This window comes from Petaurus breviceps, unplaced genomic scaffold, assembly GCF_028583685.1.
Source record: "Petaurus breviceps papuanus isolate PSGF00001 unplaced genomic scaffold, PetGlider_PUasm1.0 90977, whole genome shotgun sequence".
NCBI classification, from domain to species: domain Eukaryota; kingdom Metazoa; phylum Chordata; class Mammalia; order Diprotodontia; family Petauridae; genus Petaurus; species Petaurus breviceps.
In genome coordinates, this window is record NW_027187391.1 from 53769701 (window position 1) to 53792343 (window position 22643).

Genomic DNA, 22643 nt, shown 5'->3' on the forward strand with positions numbered 1-22643 from the left:
ACTGTTCCTATTTGTTGACTACATGAAAATATAGCTAGAAAATTCTACAGAATTAGCAAGGAAATTAATTGATGCAATTAATAAAATCAGTAATGTAGCAAGACAAAAAAGAAATTATAAAATTCAGCAGTTTGTCTTTAGCAATAACAAAATCCAGGAGATTGATAGAAAAATAAATCTCACTCAAAAAACAATATATATATATATATGTATATATGAAACTAGGAGCAAATCTTCCAAATCACTCTCAAGACCTGTATAAATACAATTACAAAGTATTTATTTTAAAAATAAGCAACAATTTAAATAGCTAGAGGAATATTTAGTCCTTATACCTATATTGTACCAGTTTAATAAAAATAATAATACCACAAAATTAATTTACGTATGTGTGCTGTAGTAATCAAGCTACCAAAGAGACTTTGTATAGAGCTAGACAAAATAATAACAACATTTATTTGGATGAACAAAAGATGCAGAATCTTAAATAAAATAATTTTTGAAAAGGTAGAAATGAGGGAGGGATAGGGAAAGGAGTAAGCATTTATTAAGTACCTATTATGTGCCAGGCACTGTGTGAAATATTTTACTAATTTATTTTGTTTTACATTGTTTTGCTATTAAATAGAATCATCAAAACTTTATGATACTGTTTTAAGAAGAGAAATTTTAATCAGTGGAATAGACAAGGCAAGGAAAATTCAGAAGCAACTGAATACAATAAATCTTACAACATAAATTACTTTGGGAAGAACACTCTGTTTCACAAGAACTGCCAGGAAAACTATAAACCAGTTTGTCAGAAATTAGGTTAAGCCAAGTCCTTATAGCATATTCCACAAAAAATTCAAAATGTATGTTTTTTCATTCAGTCATTTGCAGTAGTGTCTAACTCTTCATGACCCCATTTATGGTTTTCATGGTAAAGATACTAAAGTGGTTTACCATTTCCTAATTTGGTTTATTTTACAGATGAGGAAATTAAGGCACACAGGATTAAATGACTTGCCCAGGACCATATAGTTACTGTCTGAGACCACATTTGAACTCAGCAAGATGAATCTTTCTGACTCCAGACCCAGCACTCTATCCACTGTGCACCTAGCTGCCTGCAAAAAAAAAAAAAATGGATATATGACAATATAAGAGGTCATACTATTAGAAAAGGACCTAATCATGTACCTTTCACAACTATGGTAGGGGAAGGATTCCTAACCAAACAAGGGGATCATAAAAGATAAGACAGATAATTGTGATTACATGAAATTGGAAAGTTTTCTACGGGAATAAAATTAATGTTACAAGAATGGGAATGGAAATAGTCAACTGGGGAAAACATTCGTATTTATTCATATCACTGAGGAGGATTTGATGTCCAAGAAGTATAAGGAACTAATATAAATATATAAGATAAAAAACCATTTCCCAGTGTATAAGTGGTCAAAGCATATAAACAAATAGATCTCAAAAGAAAAATCATAAGGTGTGAACAACCATGAAAGACTGCTCCAAAGCACTCATAAGATAAATGCTAATTAAAAAAAACAACTGAGGTTTCTTTGCAAATTGGCAAAGAATACCAAAGTAACATTTTGCAGAGATCATGGAAAGCAAGGTACACACTCTTGATGCACCTGTGAATTGAACCAACTGTTAAGAGAAAGCAATTTACAATTATACTAAGAATGTGTATTAGATTCTATTCCTAATAAATACAAAGCATAATGTCTTTAATTTATTCCCCTTATCTACCTAGTGCTTGGTTCTCAGAACAGCCAGTTCTTTTCCTGGTCTGCCTGGAACAACTCTTCTTAATGCCACTCCTCCTCCTCCCTTTCTTTCTGGCTTTTTCTACAATGGCATCACATTTGTTTCAGATGCTTCCATTTATACTCCTTCCAAGGTGTCACTCTGTGAAAAGCTCAACATTAAATAACACTCTAATGTTTACAGAAACCAGATTTTTTTTCCATATAAACAATGGAAAATGTCAGTTACCAATTGACAATTATAAATTAAACAGAAGACTACTTATCATAGGACACTTTAATCAATAACATAACTAATATTAGTTTCAAATGACTGTACTTTGTAAACTAATTTTGAAAACATTTGTGATTTATTGCAACTAGGAATAGAAAATACAGACTTGACCTATAATTTCATTGGTATTAAGAACTCCTAGGTGAGAATTCCCTCTACCTATCCTTGTAGGACCTTTCTCTTTATCTGATCATCTGAGTCATTTGCCTAGATTAGAACAATTACAAGTTAAGTGACTTCCTAGTGTCCCACAGTCAGCATTCATTAGAGCCAGTACTCAAACCCAGGTATTACTGTCTCTGAGGATGGTTCTCTATCTACTACATCAAGCAGTCTCTCTTAACTACAGCTAAGATTTGGAAAACAAAGCTGAAAACACCTCTCTTTTCTCTCATTGGCAGCTGTTCTAGTTCTAGAAATGCTGATATATTTTCTGCTTTTCTGAGCAATACTCTTTTGCAATCATCCTTCATGCATAAGTAATTTTATAAACAGCAAATGCAATCATATTATGAATAACTTACAAATATGGGGAGACATTCTTAAAGAGAAAGGGTGAAATGGATTCTTTCTAAGATCAATGGCAAAAATAAAAATATTTTTATATTCCAAATGGGAGTGAAGAGCTCCCTCCACAATCATATACATGTAATGTGTGGTAATTATTTTGCTTCCTCTGTGGAACAGGTCACACATGTCTTAAAAGTGGCAACACTGAAAGGTTTAATTCAACTTAGGTAATCATTAAAATGTCAGCTGCCTTTCACAAAATACCCTTTGGGTCTGCCAAATTGGGCTAGAAATCACGCATGGATGGGTTTAATCAAAAAAGAGCTGACAGTTTCTGCTTCTGGTCAAGAAAAAAAATACACTTCTGCACAAAGAATGGGCACTCCTGGTGCTTAATAATCCCTATCCCAAATGTAACTCATAGTTTATAAAAGCAAAAACTGTTACACCGTATTAAGTTTACAATTTTTCCTGACATTGGGAATTCATTTTTGTGTAACCCTTGTCCCAAAGCCCATTGGTATGTGGCTCTCTCCTTGTTGGTAGAAATAAAGGCCCTGCCCTGCATGAAGGGTGGAGTTGAGTTGGTGAGAGAGCTCCAGCTTTTGCCAGTTCCTCTTTTGAGATGTCTCAAGGTACTGCTGGCTTCAACTTTGAGAGAGGAGATGAAGAGGCCAATCCCACTTCAGATTACTGAAGGAGAAAACTATAGAAAGACATGAGAGGAGCTTGCAGTCTCTATTATTTATATATATTATGTTATATTATTCTTATTTATATATTTATAATATATTATAAAATAATAATATTTATATATTATATAAATATCTCTATATTTAGCTTGCTACTCTAGAGACTTTGGGGATTTTCCCCTTGGAAAAGATCCAAGATCCTCTCTCTTGGTTGAATTAAGCTCCTTCCCTCTATTGTCTGGTATTTATTCTCCTATGTATACCTTATCTGATTTCTGTTGTGCTATGATTTGGATAAATGAGTTTCTTTGCTCTTTGTTATTTGTGTTCATTGTGGCACTGGTATCAGATAGGGAAGAGGCTAAGCCTTGGATACAGAGTTTGGGCTCCCCTCTCCCCCTCCAAATGACAAAGTGATCATAAGTTAAATGGAACCTTCTCTCATCCCCTAGACAACCAACATTTAAAGTAGTAGATAGAGATACTTCCAGCCCAGTACCTAACTTCTCTCTGAGAAGAGTGGAGTGGTAGCCTCCAGCCCCAACCTTATACTTCCCCTCCTAGCAGGAATGAAAGTTTCCCTTAGAGAAGGGTTGGGTGAGAAAAGGCTAGAAATGTCTATTCTGCTTCCCTTTGAACCATACACACAATGGCAGTCCTCACAATATGAGTCTTTGTACACATCTGGTTCCTGCTCCTGACATTTGAAATACAAGGAGAATTAGAAGACATCCTACTTTCTGAAAATGTGAAAGCAACCTGCCATTGCCATGGAATGAATCAAGCTGAATTGGAAGCAACCAAAAAGGCCATGTCTAGTCCAACTTATGCATGAATCCCTTCTACAACATCCCCACATGAGGTCAACTAGTCTCTGACTTCTAATAATTGTGGTAAAGCTATTAACTTCGAAAGTAGCCCACCTAACTTTTAGAGAACTCTAACTATGAGAAAATTGCCCTTAATGAGTTTCTCATAATAATTTAGTGTCATCTAATATTATATTCTGGCATGTTATAGTCCATGGGGTCATGAAGAGTCAAGCATGACTGAGAGAATGAACAAATAATAATTATTATATGGAAACCAATCAACTTTTTTTGGACTAAAAATAAAGAGGCCCTGGTCCTTCTAGAATGAGGAGGTTTGACATTATACATCATCATAGAAACTGTCTTTAGATTTATTCTATGGTTTTCAGTGGGATGGGATTAAACTTGTACAGTCATTGGTATAGGGAACTCCTATTAAAGAAATTATTTCTCAGGATCATGCTCAGGATCACACAATCAGTATGTGTCCAAGAACATATATATTTCTGACTCTGAAGCTGGTTCCCTACCCAGTATACCAGCTTTCCTCTGATGTGGCTTTTAATGTCACATTTATTCTCTTAGAAGTTATTGTGAAAATAAAAAAAAATACAAGAATGAATAATAAGCTACTTAAAAACCCTAAAGCAATAGTGATGCCAAAAAAATTGAAATCTATTCAATAAAAACTGCTAAGAAAACTTGATGGCTGTAAGGGGGAAAATTATAAACACATTATAATTTTTACTACAGTGAAACATAATTGAATCAATAAGATAAATATTCTTAAATTATTTTAAAAACTTGAAGAAAATGGAGTAATATATTTCAACTATAAAGAGGAATTTTATTGAATATGGGAAAAATTATTAGAGACAAAAATCAGTGGTTTCAATTATGTAAAGAAAAAGGGATTTGCATAACTGAAACCAATACCTCAATTAAAATAAAACAGACTGGTAAACATGTCAGCTAAAACTTTGACACTGAGCAATTTATGCAGGATTGATGCATATTGAGAAGAGTAATAATTTATATTTCTCAAAGGAACAATGGTCAAAAGACAGGAACATGCACATTTTAAAAGAAATGAAAACTGTTAATACCATGAAAAGGTACTCATATTCTTTAATTATCACAGAAGGTAAAATCAAGATAACCTTATATTATAACTCAATAACCATTAGAAAAGAAAAAATCAAATATGACAAAAATTATGTCAGTCAGATTGTGAAAATAAGCGATCTATTTGATTTAATTTATTTGTGGTTAGACTACAGATTGGTAGAACATTTTGGAGAGTCATTAATGATATACAGTTAATCACAAAACTAGTCATGCTTATTCCCCAAAACATAAAAAATAGAAAAAAAGTAATTCATCTTTGTAAAAATATTATTGTGTAATGTGTTGTTAATAGCAAAAAAAAATTGTAAATAATCTGACAATTGGTGAATTGCCTTAATAATTGTGGACAATTCGTCAATTCATGTAGGAATATTTTGCTATTATTAAAAGGGAAGTATGAATACAGGAAAACACAGAAAGATCTGAAAAAATACAAAATTAGGCAGGCTGCAATCAATGGAACTATATGGAATAAATTTCTTTTTTCTCTCTCAGGATATTTTATATAAATATATACACACATGCACCTACATATGTGTGTGTATATATATATATATATTATATATTTACAAATATACGTGGTAAAATATGGTATTGTAGTAGAGGTACAGTGTCCTACCCTTGAGAAAAGTTTCCTTTTTTATCATATCAAATCAAAGCATATTAGGCCAATTTATTCAATTTGTGCCACCTGTGAAGTGAATTTTCTCTTATAGTATATGTATTTTATCTTAGTTCCCACTGGACCCACAAAATCCAGTTGCCTTAGGAGAACAGTGCTGTTTAACTAATATATAAATATATGAATTGATACAATGGGTTATAATATAAGGCTATCTTGATTTGAAGAGGAATTATATTCAGATCCCCTTAGCTACTAGGGGGATCAGAAAAAAACATCTGTAGGAGGTGCCTGAAAGGAAGCTAAATATTCAAAGAGACAGAAGTGAGGAGGGAATGGGTTCCTGGCCCAAAGAGAGCCTGCATAGAGACACAGGGTCAGATCAAATATCAATTTTGGGAAGCAACAAATAGGCCAGCTTTCCTGGAATAGAAGTATATGAAGGTGAGTAATGTAAAATAAATAATGGAAATGCAGGCTGGAGCCAGACCGTAAAAGACTTCAAATGACAAGCTGAGGAGTTCATGTTTTATCCCAGAGACAAAAGGGAACCCTTAAAAATTATTGAGCAGGATAGGTACATGATCAGACTCATGCTTTAGGGAGATTACTTTGGCAATTGTGAGGAAGATATATTGGATGGGAGTCAAAGTGACTAGAAGCAAGAGATTCAATTAGGAATTTATTATTAATAGTTCAGGTAATAGGTGATTAAGACTTGAACGAGTGTAGTGGCCCTTTGAGTGAAAATAAGGGGATAGATGTGAGATGTTCAAAGTGTATTGTTTGTAAAAATTGTCGAGATTATAGATTCTCCTTGGCAGTCATGAACATCTATTGTGCACATCTTAGAATACTATAGACTCAGGAGAAGAAATAGGCACAAATTTGATAAGGATAAGAAAAGTTGAGACAGAAATGAAGGACAGTATAGCTACTATGAGGGGATTGCCTTCTAGTCTGTATTGACTTCTAGGAAAGTCCCAAAGATATTTCATGGAGAATATATATTCATGTATTTCATTCAGTAAAAATTCCTTAAACAAGCTACTATATATAGGACACAGTTCAAATGTGACCTCAGATGCTAGCTGTTTTAACTTATTGGCGAGGCACTTAATTAGCCTCTGTTTGTCTCAGTTTCCTCAACTATAAAATTAGGATACTAACAGCATCCACCTCACAGGTTGCTGTGAGGATAGAATGAGATAATATTTGCAAAGTGCTTATAACAGTGTCTGGCACATAGTAGGTACTATATACATGTTTATTCCCTTCCCCCTCCCTCTTCCCCTTCCAAACCTTTAACTGTAGGATTTACTTCTAGATTGTCAAGGTGGACATGACCCAGCTACTGTTGCTGTGTGCCAAAGCAGACTGTCTCCACTGCCATCCTCCCTCTGAGTTGAACCTGACACCAGAGAAGGACTGGGAATCTGAAATAGTGCTATGGACTAGAGATAAGCAGAGCAAGGCTATCCTCTTGAGATAGGCACCTTGCCTATGATCTCCCATTGACTCCATAGATCTGGGAGAGCTACAGAATAAGATCATTAGAACATAGGGCCTATACATAGTCATCAATGTACGCTCTTCTTACAATGAAGCCCAATTTCCATTGAGGGGGAAACCACAATACAATAAACTAGGACATTTTAAGCAGGCTCTATAGGAGAATTAACAAAATAAAACAAACCTTACGTCCTTACCTCTGATAATGAAACCCATAGAATTATACAAGTAGTTGACTATACATCTACTCACAGAGTTTGGAGTACTGCAGAATTTTCCAGGTGTGCTGTGAGCTTTAGTTTTTTCCACTTTCAAAAACAAAATTGTTCCAAACCAACCTGTAACTCTTTGATCATTTTGAATCAAGGCATATTAGGCCAATTTAATCAATTTGTGCCTGCTGTGAAATGCATTCTCTCATACTTTCTTTCAGCTTTCTTTCAGTTCTTTCTAGACCCACAAAGTCCAGTGGCCTTAGGAGAGTGGTGCTGTTTAACCAGCCAAGCATGCATATTGTGAATGGCTCATTTCAGGTCATCCCTATCCACCATAAGAAAATAATCCAAAGACCAACCTTCAATGAAGCACTAAAACCCTAAATGTTAATGTGGTTGCAATTCCTAATTCAATAAAAGGAAATGAAAGAGAGTCCACTGGAGCAGTTAATGAGGGACTATAACCTGAATGGGTTGTAAATTATTGTTGGAGATGTCCAACATTGACATTTCTTTTTTTTAAAGGGCAAAAGTCAAAATGTTCATTAGAGGAGGTTTAACTACAACAACGGATATTCAAAAGTCCTACTGGAGCAAAATCATGAGTAGAGTAGTTTGGATAATAAAAATTAACACCCAGATTTAAAGAATTTTTTTTACAGATTACATCTGCTCCAATGGGCATGCCCTGGTTTTAAACTCAAAACTGTGGAACCATCATTTGCAAAGGCAATTACCCAGTTAAATGCTAAATTAAGGTAAGCAAACTCATTTTCTTACAGTCAAGTGGCCCAGGAAGTGGCAAATATATTAATATATATTCTCACCGCAAAAGCTGTTTTTAGGGTGATTTAGAATTGTAAGTATTTGTGACCGATGCGGTGTAATAGATACATGGTTTTATTTTATTGCTACTGGTGATCTGAGTATGTGTATGAGATACAAGTATAGGATCATTGAGCCTGTTGCCTAAGAACTTATATGCAATGGTTTGGGTATCAACTGCTACAGATTACTAGTGACAGCATGTTCGATGCTTAATAAACCATGTGATGTTATACACTGCTGCTCTCAGATCCCCTTAAGCTTACTCAAAATGCCACAGGGTTTCTTTCAAGGGTCATTTAGCAATATATTCAATAACTAAAGAATATCTCTTTTCCAACATCAGCTCAGTGACTAAGTCTACTCAAAGAATCATAAATGAGAGCATAGTTCTAGATGACAGGAGCATAGTTCTAGAGCTGGAAAGGACCTTAGGGATAATTAAATTCAAATCTCTCATTTTATGGATGTGAAAATTGAGGCTAAGGGAAGTAAAATGATTGACCTAAAGTCACACAAGGGTCAGATGAAGCATTTGATCCTAGGTTCTATGACCACAGAGGCAGCTGTCTTTCAGTCCAGTGCTCCATCATATTTTATCATTGTTGAGTCTCTTCTGGCAAAGTCAAGCAAAATCATCTCCAGTCTGGATCTCACCTGCCTGTAGTATCATTTGTTTTACCTAATTACATTTTTATCTGGGAGAAATTGATAATATAAAATTTTCCATCTGAACCAAGGCTTACATGCCTGTTTACTTAACAAAATAATAATAATAGCTCACATCTATATTGCTTTTAAATGCTGTAGAAATGCTTTTTATACATCATCTCATTTGAACCTCACAAAAAATCTGTGAAATAAAAATAACAGGTATCATTTTTCACATCTTACAAAAGAGGAAACTAAGACTCAAAGAGCTTAAGTGACTTGTGCTAGACCCCATAACTAGTTACTGTCACAGATACGAATTTCCACTCAAGTCACTCCTAATTCCAAGCTGAGAATATTTTCCACCATAAGATGCTGTCTCTCAGAAAATCTACCTCATGTGGAAACATTAAAAAGAATAACAAATTTATGCAATTGTAACATAAGGTCTCATTTAATAATGTGACAGTACAAAATAAAGTTCAGGCAAATAGTTTATATTCTCAAGTAACCCAAAAGTTCTTTTTTTATATACTAGAGTTGAATCTGCACATGTGTACATGTATACACATGTGCACATGCATCTACATACATTTTGGGCTTTATTATTTTTTGACAGTTGAATTTAAATGAATAGCTATTTGGGGGACACATTTAAGTCAGTTAATTCTGGGGGGGATTAGATGACATATGACACAATTGAGACAGGGGTTGGATTGAAAACTGAGCAGAAAAGGGATAGAGAAGGGAGGTGGTGTGGAAATTTTCAAAAATGAGAGAATTAAGACCACAAGTTTCCTTTAATCAACTGAGCTAAGATCTAGGTATTCACATAAAAGCCACTGTGTATGTAAAGAACAACTATATAGAATGATACGTATATTTTTTGATGCACCTTGTCTATATTCATCATATTCATGGACCACTAGTTTCTTGCTTAGTTCTTGCTTGTGACTATGGTTTACATCAACCAACTGATTGGTTAATAAACAAATATTTAATAAGTGCTTACTAGGTGCCAGGCACTATGCTGGATATCGCACACACCGACAAAAACAAATCTCCTCGAGTGGCTTACATTTTACCTGGTGAATTGACATGTACATGTGTAAGTACATAAAGAATATACAAAATTAATAAAATGTAATATTTGCAGATAAGGTACTAGTAGCTGAAGGGATCCAGAGAGGCGTCATGTAGAGGAGGTAGTATGGTACAGTGGAAAATATGATGACTTTACAATCAAAGGGCATGGGTTGAAATGTCCCACGATATTTATAATCTACATGATTTTGAGCAAATCACTTAGTCATACTAGACTCCTTGCTTACCTCATCTGGGAAATAAGGTTTCTTCCAGCTGTGATTTTTATAGAAGGTAGCACACACACATATGTATAAAAGGGATCATGTAATGTTATTTAAGAGTTTGAGGTAGTTCAAAGTTAAGTATAGCATGAACACAAAGGAAGTCTCAGGAATTCAAGAAGAATACACACACACACACACACATATGTATGTATGTATTTGGTGAGGCAGTCAGGAATTAAGTGACTTGCCCAGGATCACACAGCTAGTAAGTCTCAAGTGTTTGAGGATGGATTTGAACTAAAGACCTCCTGACTCCAGGACCAGTGCTGTATCCACAGAGGAATTAAATTCTGGATATTGTGTCTTAAAATTGTAAAAATAAGCTCTTCACAACACAAGCTAATAATTTCACGTACGGGGAAAAACTCGATGAATTCAATGAGAAAATAAACAACAAAAACAATTGAAGCAACTTGAAAATAGAAGGAAAATTGTTCATGGGTTGCTACTCATAGGCAATGTGAGAGGAGTAATGTTACTGGAAATATTGCTGGGGAGCTCCTCAGAGCTTTGAAAGGATTGAGGACAGAGCTGAACAGAATACAGCTATACAGAACTGGGTACTTAATAGTGTCTGAAGCAGAGTTGAGACTAGCATAAGTTACTATCAGAGTCATTGACAGAATGTTTTAAAAATTATTTTTCATTTTTGTAGAAATGAGAAAAAAGATATTTCTTTCATATATTGACCCTCCTACAAATATACTCACACCCACACACATAGGGATTGTTGTTGTTCTGGTCTGGTCTCAGAAAATCACAGAGAAACAGAATGGATCTCCTTCAGATCTGGCATTTCCATAAATTTACCATCAACACTTCTCCAGATATTGCAAATGGGTGGAGTGGGGATCAGAAATAGACAAGGTAGGCAGTCTCCTAGGGTACAGCATGCAAGGTGATGTAGAAGGTGACATATTTTAACATTACTTTTTTATGAGTGTATCTATTTTTCTAGTCAAAAGATTCTACTTTTTATGGCACACCAACATTCATTCTGACATGTCAACTTGCATGTGTTAGAGTAAAGCTCAGAATGTCTCAGTGGGAATAATACACAGGTACTGCCACTTGAAATCTTTGCCTGTAGTCTTTGCCTAGGTGGTGGAGTGGTGCTGACTGGGCCTGGAATCAGGAAGACTCATCTATCTGAGTTCAAATCTGGTCTCAGACATTTACTAGCTATGTGATCCTGGGAAAGTCATTTAACCCTGTTTGCTTGTTTCATCCTCCGGAAGAATAGAAGAAGGAAGAATCTGGAGAAAGAAATGGCAAACCACTGCAGTATCTTTGCCAAGAAAACTCTAAATTGGGTCATGAAGAGTTGGATGCGAGAGGGGGTCTACCAGGGATGGGGAACCTATGGCCAAAAGGACACATAGGGCCCTCTAGCTCCTCAAGTGTGGCCCTTTGACTGAATCAAAACTTCAAAAACAAATTCCCTAATAAAAAGATTTGTTCTGTAAAACTTGGAATGAGACAAAATGCTGTACCCAATGACCTAAAGAGGCCAAGGTGGCCTTGAAGTTCCCTACCCCTTCTAAACACCATTGCCAACTGTTAGTCAGCAGGGAAAATCAAATCGGCAGGCAGGAGCATGGATAAGGATAAAAGAAGGGCTCAACTTATGATGTGCCAACAATCAATCCCAGTGTGAAAAAATATTCTCTTTTTTATGCCTTAGAAGTCATACCACACATATCAAGATACATTATACCTATTTCCTGAGTGGCTGATACTTCTTGGGTTACTCATCCTCCTTTTTCATAGGATCATAAAATGTTGGCAGCAGAAAGCATCTTAAAGATTGAACCCATATTTCTCATTTTCCTCAGATGATGGAGCTAAGGTTCATAGCATTCCTTAGAAATAATGAGGAAAAGAGGACTAAACTCAGAGTTAGAAAATCAGGATTTGAATGATACTCTTTCACTCAGTAGCTACATGATAATACATGTTCTGAACCTCTGTCATCAACTATAAAATGGAGATGATAATACTGGTAATAACCTGCCTCACAGGGTTGTCATTAAGGATAAACTTTGCAAACTTTAAACAGTATGATGATGCCTTATTGTTGGTCTAGAAGTACACAGAATTTTCTTTCCCACATTTGTTGGGAGAGACCAGAGTCATGATGAAAGTGGGACCATTGGTGTTTTGCACCAGGGTGCAAAAATTTTGAAGTGCTGCCAAATCACAGGATCTTTCCACAGTATAAAAATGATAAGAATATTTAAGTAAAAGAGGAAAGTATGGCAGCTGAGTCCAGATGAATTGCCTCTGGCCTGCTAACTTCCTTGATAGGTAACTAACTCCCCCAGGTATGTTTAAGGAAACAAACCTAGGTATGTTTTTGTGTTGGGAGTTCTTTTGTGCTTTAAGAGCAAATATTATTAGTTATGACTGTCTGAGTCAAAGATCTAGGTGCTTTTGGACTTGTAAGAGATGACAGTAAATCTTAGGACTGTACCTATAACATCCAATGTTCACCTTATTCTGAAATGATCATTCTCTATTGTTCCTAACACATAGCAATTTTTCCAATCCTTGATTTATTAATTCAATAGTGTTTTAGTGATTTCCAGCTCCTTTCCTTAATGGCATATAGCTCCTGTCTATGTAACACTAACACATGATTAAATGAGCCTCCGATTAACACATTACCTTAAAAAATATGGGTATAGTTAATTGAAATGATGGAAACCTGTTGTGACGATCAGGGCATTATTCATTTGATTCAGTTTCCTATGTTGTCATTAATTTTTTATTTTAAGTCATTTCCACTATTAGTATCAAGAAGTTTGAAATATTTATACTTTATGTGAGAAAAAAAAGTTAAGAACCTACAAAATTAATAGTAATGGATTTAATTTCCTTTTTTCACTGTGGTGTATTTTTGACTTGGATGAAGGAAAGACTCCTTTATTAGATTAGGAGTCAGGAAAGCTGAGTTTTCATCCCAGTAATTTACTAACTTAATGTGTTAACTTGAATAAGTCCACAAACTTTCTGGGTGTCAGTTTCCTCATCTGTAAAACAAGGAGATTAGAAGAGATGATGTTTAACATGCCTTCCTATTGTAAAGTTCTATGGGTCCATCTGATAGAAGATTTATGACTTTCAGAAGGAAAATCAGATCAAATCCAGCAAATACATGTTCTAGGAACATAATTCTAGCTTTATTCAATAAATAGTAGAATTCAATGTAAGGTAAGGGAGTTTCTTTTACCCCATCCAAGGAATTTCATTACTTATTTGAAGATTGTTGCATCTATAAGAAAGTCCTATGGTCCTTAGGACAGTGTCTTAAAAGAGGATTCAGAATGGGAGTTACTTAAGAGTAGGAATGGAAGAATACCCATGGTTACTTCTAGATAATAATTTTCCTGACTCCACCTTGATTTTAACTTCTCTATCCTGACATGATGGATCAGGAAGAGTGTGTATGTATGATCAGGATAAAAAAAGTCATTTATAAATATTACCACATTATCTTGACCTTGTGAGGTATTCATTTCAGATATTCTGATTGCTATTTTACAGATGAGGAAAAGTATACTCTGAGAAGTAAAGAAATTTTCCCAGGCTTAGGGGCAGAGTCAAAATGGCGAAGTAGAAGCAGGATCTCCAAACGGCTCTGGCTTCCACCTTCCCCAATGAATGTAAAAAGGGGACTCTGAACAAACTGCAGAGAGATGTTTGACACAGAGAAGCTAACCTAGGATAGCTAAGCAGGCCAGTGGGAATCGGCCAGCACAGAGCTCTGGGAGCCAAGCCCAGGCCACCACAGGAGGTTTTAGCCCCAGGTTTTAGGGCCAGGGTGGGTATGAGCAGCCACCAGTCGGAGGGACTCCAGATGAGCAGCAGCTGTGGCAATCCAGAATTGTCAACACATAGATGTGAAGGACAAAGTGACAGGTCAGTGCAGTCTAGACTTTGGGACCAGTAAGTGGGAGTGCATCAGATTTTGCCCCCAGGGCGAGAAGCCACTGAGACGTCTGGCACAGCCAGCCAGAGCCACGTGGCAGCTTCAGCTCCTGGCCTGCATAGTGTAGGGGGACCAAGTGATCAGTTTGAGGGGCGATCTTGCTTTAACATGCTTGGATCTGGATTGCAGTTGAGGGTAGAGGACCTTGGGTGTGTGTCCAGCTTGCCAGAGCATGTGGAGGCCTCAGACAGGGCACCCATCTAATACCTCAAGCATCTGAGAAAACCCCAGCATTCGGGACAAAAGTTCCCCTGTCTGGTGGCAGAGTCCTACTGTGGCAAAAAGCCCAGGGGTCAAGTGACTGAGGGGTGACATGACCAGGCAAAGGAAACAAAGCAAACAGAAGATTCCAACATTAGACTCCTATTTTGGGGACAAAAAGGAGCAAAGCATGGAACAGGAGGAAGACAGTGAAGTCAGAACTCCTGCACCAAAAGCTTCAAAGGAAAATATGAGCTGGTTACAGCCCATAGAGTACCTTAAGAAGCAGATAAGAAGTGGAGGAAAAATTGGGAAGAGAAATGAGAATGATGCAAGAAAATTATGAAATGAGAGTCAACAGCCTGACTGAGGAAAATCACACCTTAAAAAATAGACTAACTCAAATGGCAAATGAGAGTCAAAAAGGCAATGAGGAGAAGAATGGCTTAAATATCTGAATTTGCCAGATGGAAAGAATCTCAAAAGCTCACTGAGGAGAATCATTGCTTCATTATTAGACTGGAGCAAATGTAAGCTAATGACTTTATGAGAAATCAAGATGCCGTTAAACAGATCCAAACAAATGAAAGAATAGAAGACAATGTGAAATATCTCATGGGAAAAACCACTGACCTGGAAAATAGATGCAGGAGAGATCATTTAAAAATTATTGGACTACCTGAAAGCCATGATCAAAGTAAGAACCTATACATCATCCTCCAAGAAGTTCTCAAAGAAAACTACCCTGATGTTTTAGAACCAGAGGGCAAAATAGAGGTTGAAAGAATCCACTGATCACCTCCTAAAAAAGATCCCAAAAAAGAAAACTCCTAGGAATATTATAACCAGGTTCTGGAATTCCCAGATTAAGGAGAGAATATTCCAAGCAGCCAGGAAGAAACAATGTGAATATTATGAAAACACAATTAGGATAATCCAGGATCTGGCATCTTCTACACTGAGGGATCAAAGGGCTTGGAATATGATATTCCGGAGGTCAAAGGAGCTGGGATTAAAACCAAGAATCACCTACCCAGCAAAATTGAGTATCATGTTGTAATGGGGATGCAAATTTGGAAGATCTTCCCTGCCCCTAGGCTAAAGTGCAAAGAGCCTGGGGTGGGAGGCATGTTTTTCAGTAGATACTTCTTGATTGGCCAGTGAGTCAATAAGGTTGTTACATTCTCTGAGCCAGGAGAAGGCTATATAAGCCCTGATGTGTAGCTTGTTTTGGGGGCTCACTTTGAGAAGTGTTCTGTGATTTGATCTGTATTCTGGGAAGCCGTTGTCCAGGGCCCCCCCGGCTTTGAAAAACCCAGATGTGGAAACCCAGATGTTTACTGGGTATGGATGTAATGGTTGGACAGTTTGGAAATCTGTCTACTTGAACTGTTTCTGTCTTGATAATTCTGCCTGTATACTTTGAAGTTCGGGGTGCTGACCTTTTCTCCTGAACAAGGTAAACGATATATGTCTGACTGATTAAAGTAAGCTTGTTAACCCATTTTGAGCTGCTTTCCTTTAACAAAGCAGATCCAAGAACCTGTATGGGCAGCCACCCTGAGCATGCTTGGGGTGCTTGCTGCTACACATGTTTCAGGGGAAAATATGGTCAATCAGTGGAAGGGGACTTTCAAGCATTCTTGATGAAAAAAACAGAGTTGAATAGAAAATTTGACATTCAGATACAAGAAGCAAGAGAAGCATAAGAAGGTAAACAGGGAAAAGAAATCATAAGGAACTTATCAAAGTTGAACTATTAAGATTCCTACATGGAAAAACAATAATTGTAACTGATGAAACTTTTCTCAGTATGAAAATAGTTGAAGGGAATAGAAATATATATGTCTATATTTGAAGGTATATGGGCATATGAATACATGTGTGAATGGGTGTATATATGTTTACAGGCATATGTAGATAGAGGGCACAGGACCAATTTAACAGGAAGGGATGATACTTAAAAGGTGAAATTAAGAGGTGAGAGAGGAATATAATGAGAGGAGATGGGGAGAGACAGAATGGGGTAAACTATCTCATATAGAAGAGGCAAGGGAAAATGGTTACAATGGAGGGGAAGAACAGGAAGGCAAAAGGGAATGGGTCAACCTTATTCTCATTGAATTTGGCTTGGGGAGGGAATGAAATACACACTAAATAGGTTATCTCACCCTACAGGAGAGTAGGGGGGAAGGGGATGAGAGGAGGGATGATGAAAGGGAGGGCAGGCTGGGGGGGAAGGAAGTTGGAAGCACCCACTTTTGAAAAGGGATGGGATGAAAGTAGAGAATAGAACAAGTGGGAGGTGGGATAGGAGGAGGGAAATATAGTCAGTCTTTTACAATATATCTACTATGTTATTGTTTTGCATTAGCTACATGTGTACAGCCTATACTGAACTGCTTATCTTCCCAGTAAGGATGGGTGACAAGGGAGGAAGGGAATGAATCTTGAATTCAAAGTTTTAAAATCAAATGTTTAAATGTATATACTATTATTAATACTATTTTACATGTACTTGAGAAATAAGATATACAGGCACTGGGGCACAGAGATCCACCATGCCCTACTGGAAAAGTAGAAAGGGGTATGGGAGAAAATATGGGAGAGGGCAGATTGGAGGAGGGGATATCCTGTGGGACTTCTATTTTGGGGTGGTGGGTAGGGGAAAAATGGGGAGAATATTTGTAACTTAAAATCTGGTGGAAATGAATGATGTAAATCAGAAGTTAATAAAGCATTTGAAAAATGGAAAAAGAAAAAAGAAATTTGCCCAGTATCATCTAGCTGTTAAATATGTAGAATGATTTCCTCTTCCTCTGTTTTCCCCCTTTTCCTTCCTGTTCTTTATGAGAATAAGAACAGAAGTTGCATATAGGATATATTTATCTTTAAATTAAAAATTGTTATATTATATGCTGTCACCAGTACTTAAAAAGACAATGATAGACTGAATAAACATTACACATAGCATATATATTAACAAATAGCACAAAAAAATTATTAACAAAATACAAAATTTAGCATAGACTACTGAAGAGAATGTTGTGGAAAGCAGAGAAGAGAATGTACATTGATATGGAAAGTTAACATCTCTTAACACAAACATCCCACTTCTCCAGTTGATATCTGAGAACAACATTGTCTAATGCTCTCATAACCAGAAAATTTCAAATGAACTAGATGTTTTAGAATAGATAGATCTCAGCTAATAAAGACTCTGAAAGCCTTTCCTTACTAAACTAAGCAAGCACTAGTCATTTAAAGTCTTTGCCTGGCAGTCCAAACACTTTTTGGGGCCATGTAACAGTTTTGCAAGTCTTAAATGGTTTCACATTTCTGCAAAGCATCATAAGAGCAAAACATGAATATTTTAAGCAGTTTAGCTTTGATTTTAATATATTTGCTCAGGCTAGGCTGGCAGCCACCCAAAATGTGGGTAATTCTAACCTCATTTAAGACAGTAGATAATATGGACTGATGGCCTTAAAGCAAATAAAGCCATTTATTTATTTATTTTACAAATTATTTTCTCCAGATTAAAATTGCCAGAATTGGATGAATTTAAAGATGAATGAAGAACAAAATTACTGAGAAGGGAACAAAAAACAAAGATGGAATAAAGAAGCTGCTCTTATGCTGATCTCAAGAATGGATAAAGGTTGAAAAATACCACTAATCAATTTCAGGCCATTGAAATGTAGATGAGAAACAATCATTTTGAAAACTTTAATATGTTGGAAGGCAGTACCTCAGCAACATATAAAAGGAAAGTTTTTAAGTTACAGGACACAGACATTCCCTCTAAATGAAAGCATTATGAGAATAAATAACAAAAAAATATGTTTTTGGTACAAAATTCAGGCATTCTAGGATGACTTCTTTTCCTGTCATTCATTCTACTGTCAGAGCATTTTTCCAAACTGCTATTACATCACATGTGGAAATGATTGTCATAATTTATCACCTCCTACCTACAAGGTGTGGTCTCTTTGTGAATGTTGAAATGTTGATGTTTAGGTGTTCCAACACAGGCATAGTAGTGAAGCCACCATAATGTGTACAGATGTTGACACATTCCTCAGTTTAAAAAAAAAACAGGTTTTTAAAAATATTCAAGTACTGGATAAAGGAGTTTCCATTTTTGACGCTGAGAATTTACTAAGCTTAAGAGTTGAGGTAATAGATTCCTTTTCTATTATTCTTACCATAGGTTTTTGTTGTGGTGGTTGTTGTTGGGGCATGGGAGAATTCACATATTACAGTAAAAAGTAGTTGCATAATAACTTGAAAATTGCTTATGGTTTGATTTTAAGAAATTGGAAAGCTATAATTTATTAACAATATTATCGCCATTGCCACATGAAGGACACTAGTCTGTAATTAAACCAGAGCATCATACTATGCTGACTGTCAATTCCATAGCTTGGTTTCCTGCAGAAAATGTTTAACATATGGAGATCCATATGTTTTATTTGTATATCCATATGCTGTTTCTTTGTATGTACCTCAAAATAACTTCACTCCTGTGCCAGTTTTGTGGGAAATGTGCCACCTATGTGCCATTAATTGGTTAATAAAATCTTAAGATGTTATTTAGAAACAGCATTGTTTCAAATCTCAAAGACATGTAGAATTCAGGCTAAGTACCCTATACTTGGAACAGTGATATGGGGACTTGCAGTTTATTTGATATATTTATATGTGTATGTATTTTATTTTATTCCAACTAAGTACACCGTAAATATGTTAATATAACATTCTAATATAATATAAAATAATCTTGAATACAACTTTGTTCTTATTAGTTTGATGTACAAACTAACACAGAGCTTTATTAATTTTTTAAATATTTTAACTGCATAAATCTTGTCCCTTCTCTCCCTACTCCTGCTATGGAATTCAAGTTCCTGGAGAATAGGGACTATCTTGTTTCTGTTTTCATATCTCCAGCACAGAGTAGATGTTAATAAATAGTTGTTGATTTGAATTGAATAGTTGTTAACTATGTTACTTAGCTGTATAATAAAGCTTTTTAAAAGTTCTCAGCCTGGTAGAGTCAAAAGAGCACATATTCTTGAGTAAAAGGACCCGGACTCAAATCCTCCCTCTCACAGTTATTACCTAACTTACTTTAGTGGGTCTCAGATTCTTCATTTATAAAATAAGAAGGATACAATGGATGGTCTCTTAGGTCCCTGCCAGCTCTAAAACCTTGATCTTATAAATTAAAATATAACATGCAAAATATTCTACTAGCTGAACATTTGTGGGAGGAATGAAATGTGTATGCATAAGGTGTATTAAGATATTTTATTGTGCTACTCCAATAAAAATGTAGATACCTATCAGTGATACAGTTTAGATAATTTATATGATCATGAAAATTGACAGTTCTTTTTCATTTGTATCCAACTCTTTGTGACCTCATTTGGGGTTTTCTTGGCAGAGATACTGGAGCGGTTTGCCATTTCCTTCTCCAGTGCATTTTACATATAAGGAAACTGAGGCAAACAGGATTAAATGACTTACCCAGGGTCACACTGCTACTAAGTGTCAGAGGCCATATTTTAACTCAGGAAGATGTCTTCTTGACTCCAGACATGGCACTCCATCACTGCACTACCTAGCTACCCTAAAATTAGTGGCAGAAATCTTGAAAATTTAATTCTGTATTACATAATTAGAGCTGGCTATGTAGTATAGTGGACAGAGTGCAGGACTTGTAGTTAGAAAAAACTGAGTTTAAGTCCTTACTCAAATACTTATTAACTGTGTGACTGGGTCTAGTTCTGAGTAATTCAATTTCTTCATTCTCAAGATGAAGATAATACTAGGACTTACCATGTACTGTCAGAGACTAAATTTTGGTGCCCTGGAACAAAAGCTCAGTCTTCCTTAGCAAAAAGCTGTGGTTGTGGGAATTTGACTACAGGAAACTAAGGGTGCCTCATTCTAAATCTTTGTTGCTGTTGTTATTTCATGGAGTTAAAGACTAAAGTCAGGCAAGTAGATTAGAAAGGAATTAGTTCAATACAAACATTTGTATATATGTCATTTAGGAGTTTTTGTACTAGGCAATCTAAGGTATTGAGATATTGAAGACAACACAGTTTATGCCCATGATAAATTTATAATGTAGTCTCAATTTGTTATCTTTTTTTATATATTGGGAGGGAAACTGTTCTTAGGAAAATCTAGAACTGATTCCAGTCTGCAGTAAAGACTGAAGTTATAATATAATTACAATGTATAGGATGCATGGGTAAAAATATTATGAATATTCTCAAACTTTATGTTTGTCTTTCTTTTCTCTCTTAATAGTGACTATGAAGTCTTTCCAAAGAATCAAGCAACATATTTCTCTAATTTTTTTTTTTATATTTAATAGAAAGGAACCATTGAATCTTCTATTATTTGTTGGTATCTTGGAGAGATTTTTGTCTGTGTATATATTGGAGAAGATTCCCTTTTATAGCCCCTTCCAATTGTGAGATTCAATGATAAGAAGACTGGAGAACGTATCATACAAGTGACAGTTACGGGAACTGGGGATATTAATCCTGGAGAAGAGAGGGCATGCTAACTATTTAAAATGTTTGAAGGACTAAAATATGAAAGATGGGTTGGACTGTTTGACCCCAGATGGTAGAGCTCAGAAGAAAAATGGGTAGAAATTACAAAGACAACTTCTGTGCATTTTATGTCAAGAAAGAGTTCCTAAAAGTTTGATCCCTCTAAAAGTTCAATGAACAACTTCAATAGGTGGTGGATTTCTCTTCACGTTAAGTATAGACCTGGAAGAAATGTCAGGGGCTATTAGTCCAGTCTACCCCCATTTAACAAGTTGAGAAAAATGACTTCTATAAAGATTATGTGACTCAGATAATATCACCTAGTTATTAAATAGCAGAGCTGGCATTTGAACTCAGGTTTTCTGACTCTAAATCCAATTCCTTTTCAATTATACCACACTGCCACCCCCCTAGGAGGGCTTTAAGCAGAGAGAGAAAGGTCACTTGGGGGGGGGGGGGGAGGTGTTCTCTAAGGGATTCTTGACCACATGGTATTATAGAAATAGCCCTGGATTTAGGGTGTGATGACAATGGTCCAATTCCTTCCTCTACCACTTACTATCTGTGGGACCTTAGCCAAGTCATTTATCCTCTCTAGATCTCATTTTACTCATTAGTAAAATGAGGTTAGACTAAGATGACTTTGAAGGTCCTTTCCTATTCCTAGTCAGTGATGCTCTGATCCATTTAAGTTTGAAATAGGGTCATGTTTGTTTCCATAGTCAAGAATATACCTTCTAATGGAGATTTTCATTTGCCCACTTCCCTATAATACAATAGAAACAAACATTTTCAAATGAATGTTTTGAAATTAATTCCCATTATTTATTCTTTTTCTTTAGACCTGTGATTTCTTCAATGTAAGGAGCAGGAATGAGTAGTTTGAGATGTTTTCCCCAATATAGCTTAATATAATCCTTCCTACCACTCAATTATAGGCCCAGTTCATTGGCCTCTGGAGCACCTTTGACGATATATCATGATAAATACATGACTTTCATCCACTTTGTTTTTCTACTATAATGTGGTTTTTACCAATTTCTTTCTTATATAAAACCTCTGTCAAGGGGTTTTGTAAATGGTTTGGGTAATGCTAAAGTTGTTTCTCTGGATAAGTCTAGCTTCTAGATTGTGGATTTATTAAAACCCAAACTTGTCATATTTTTCATATGCTTGTGTGTCCCAGCCTTTATAACTTTCATTCTTTAAATCTAGGACTTACTAGAACTATAAAATCTTCTGCCTTCTGTGTTTGTTTTCCACCTTACTGCTAATACAAGCTCTTTTTGATGTCTTTTAGAATGATCCTTTCTTTTCTCTGTTATTCAATGTATCACATAAAGGCAGTGAATTTTATCTACTTTTACTTAATATGTTCCTGAAATCTTGATGTAGATAACTCAATTTTCTGAGTATTTTGATGAGATTCAATGGCAGGTATGATACAAAATGAAACTACTAGAATTGGAATAAAGAATAAAAAATTATACTCTTAT

The 22643-nt window shown here is 35.8% G+C and overlaps 1 protein-coding gene across 3 annotated transcripts in view; it reads right to left on the minus strand.

The window, feature by feature from the left end:
* Positions 1-22643, minus strand: part of GRIK2 (glutamate ionotropic receptor kainate type subunit 2) — an 833871-nt gene that overhangs the window by 766913 nt on the left and 44315 nt on the right. The window lies entirely within an intron of this gene.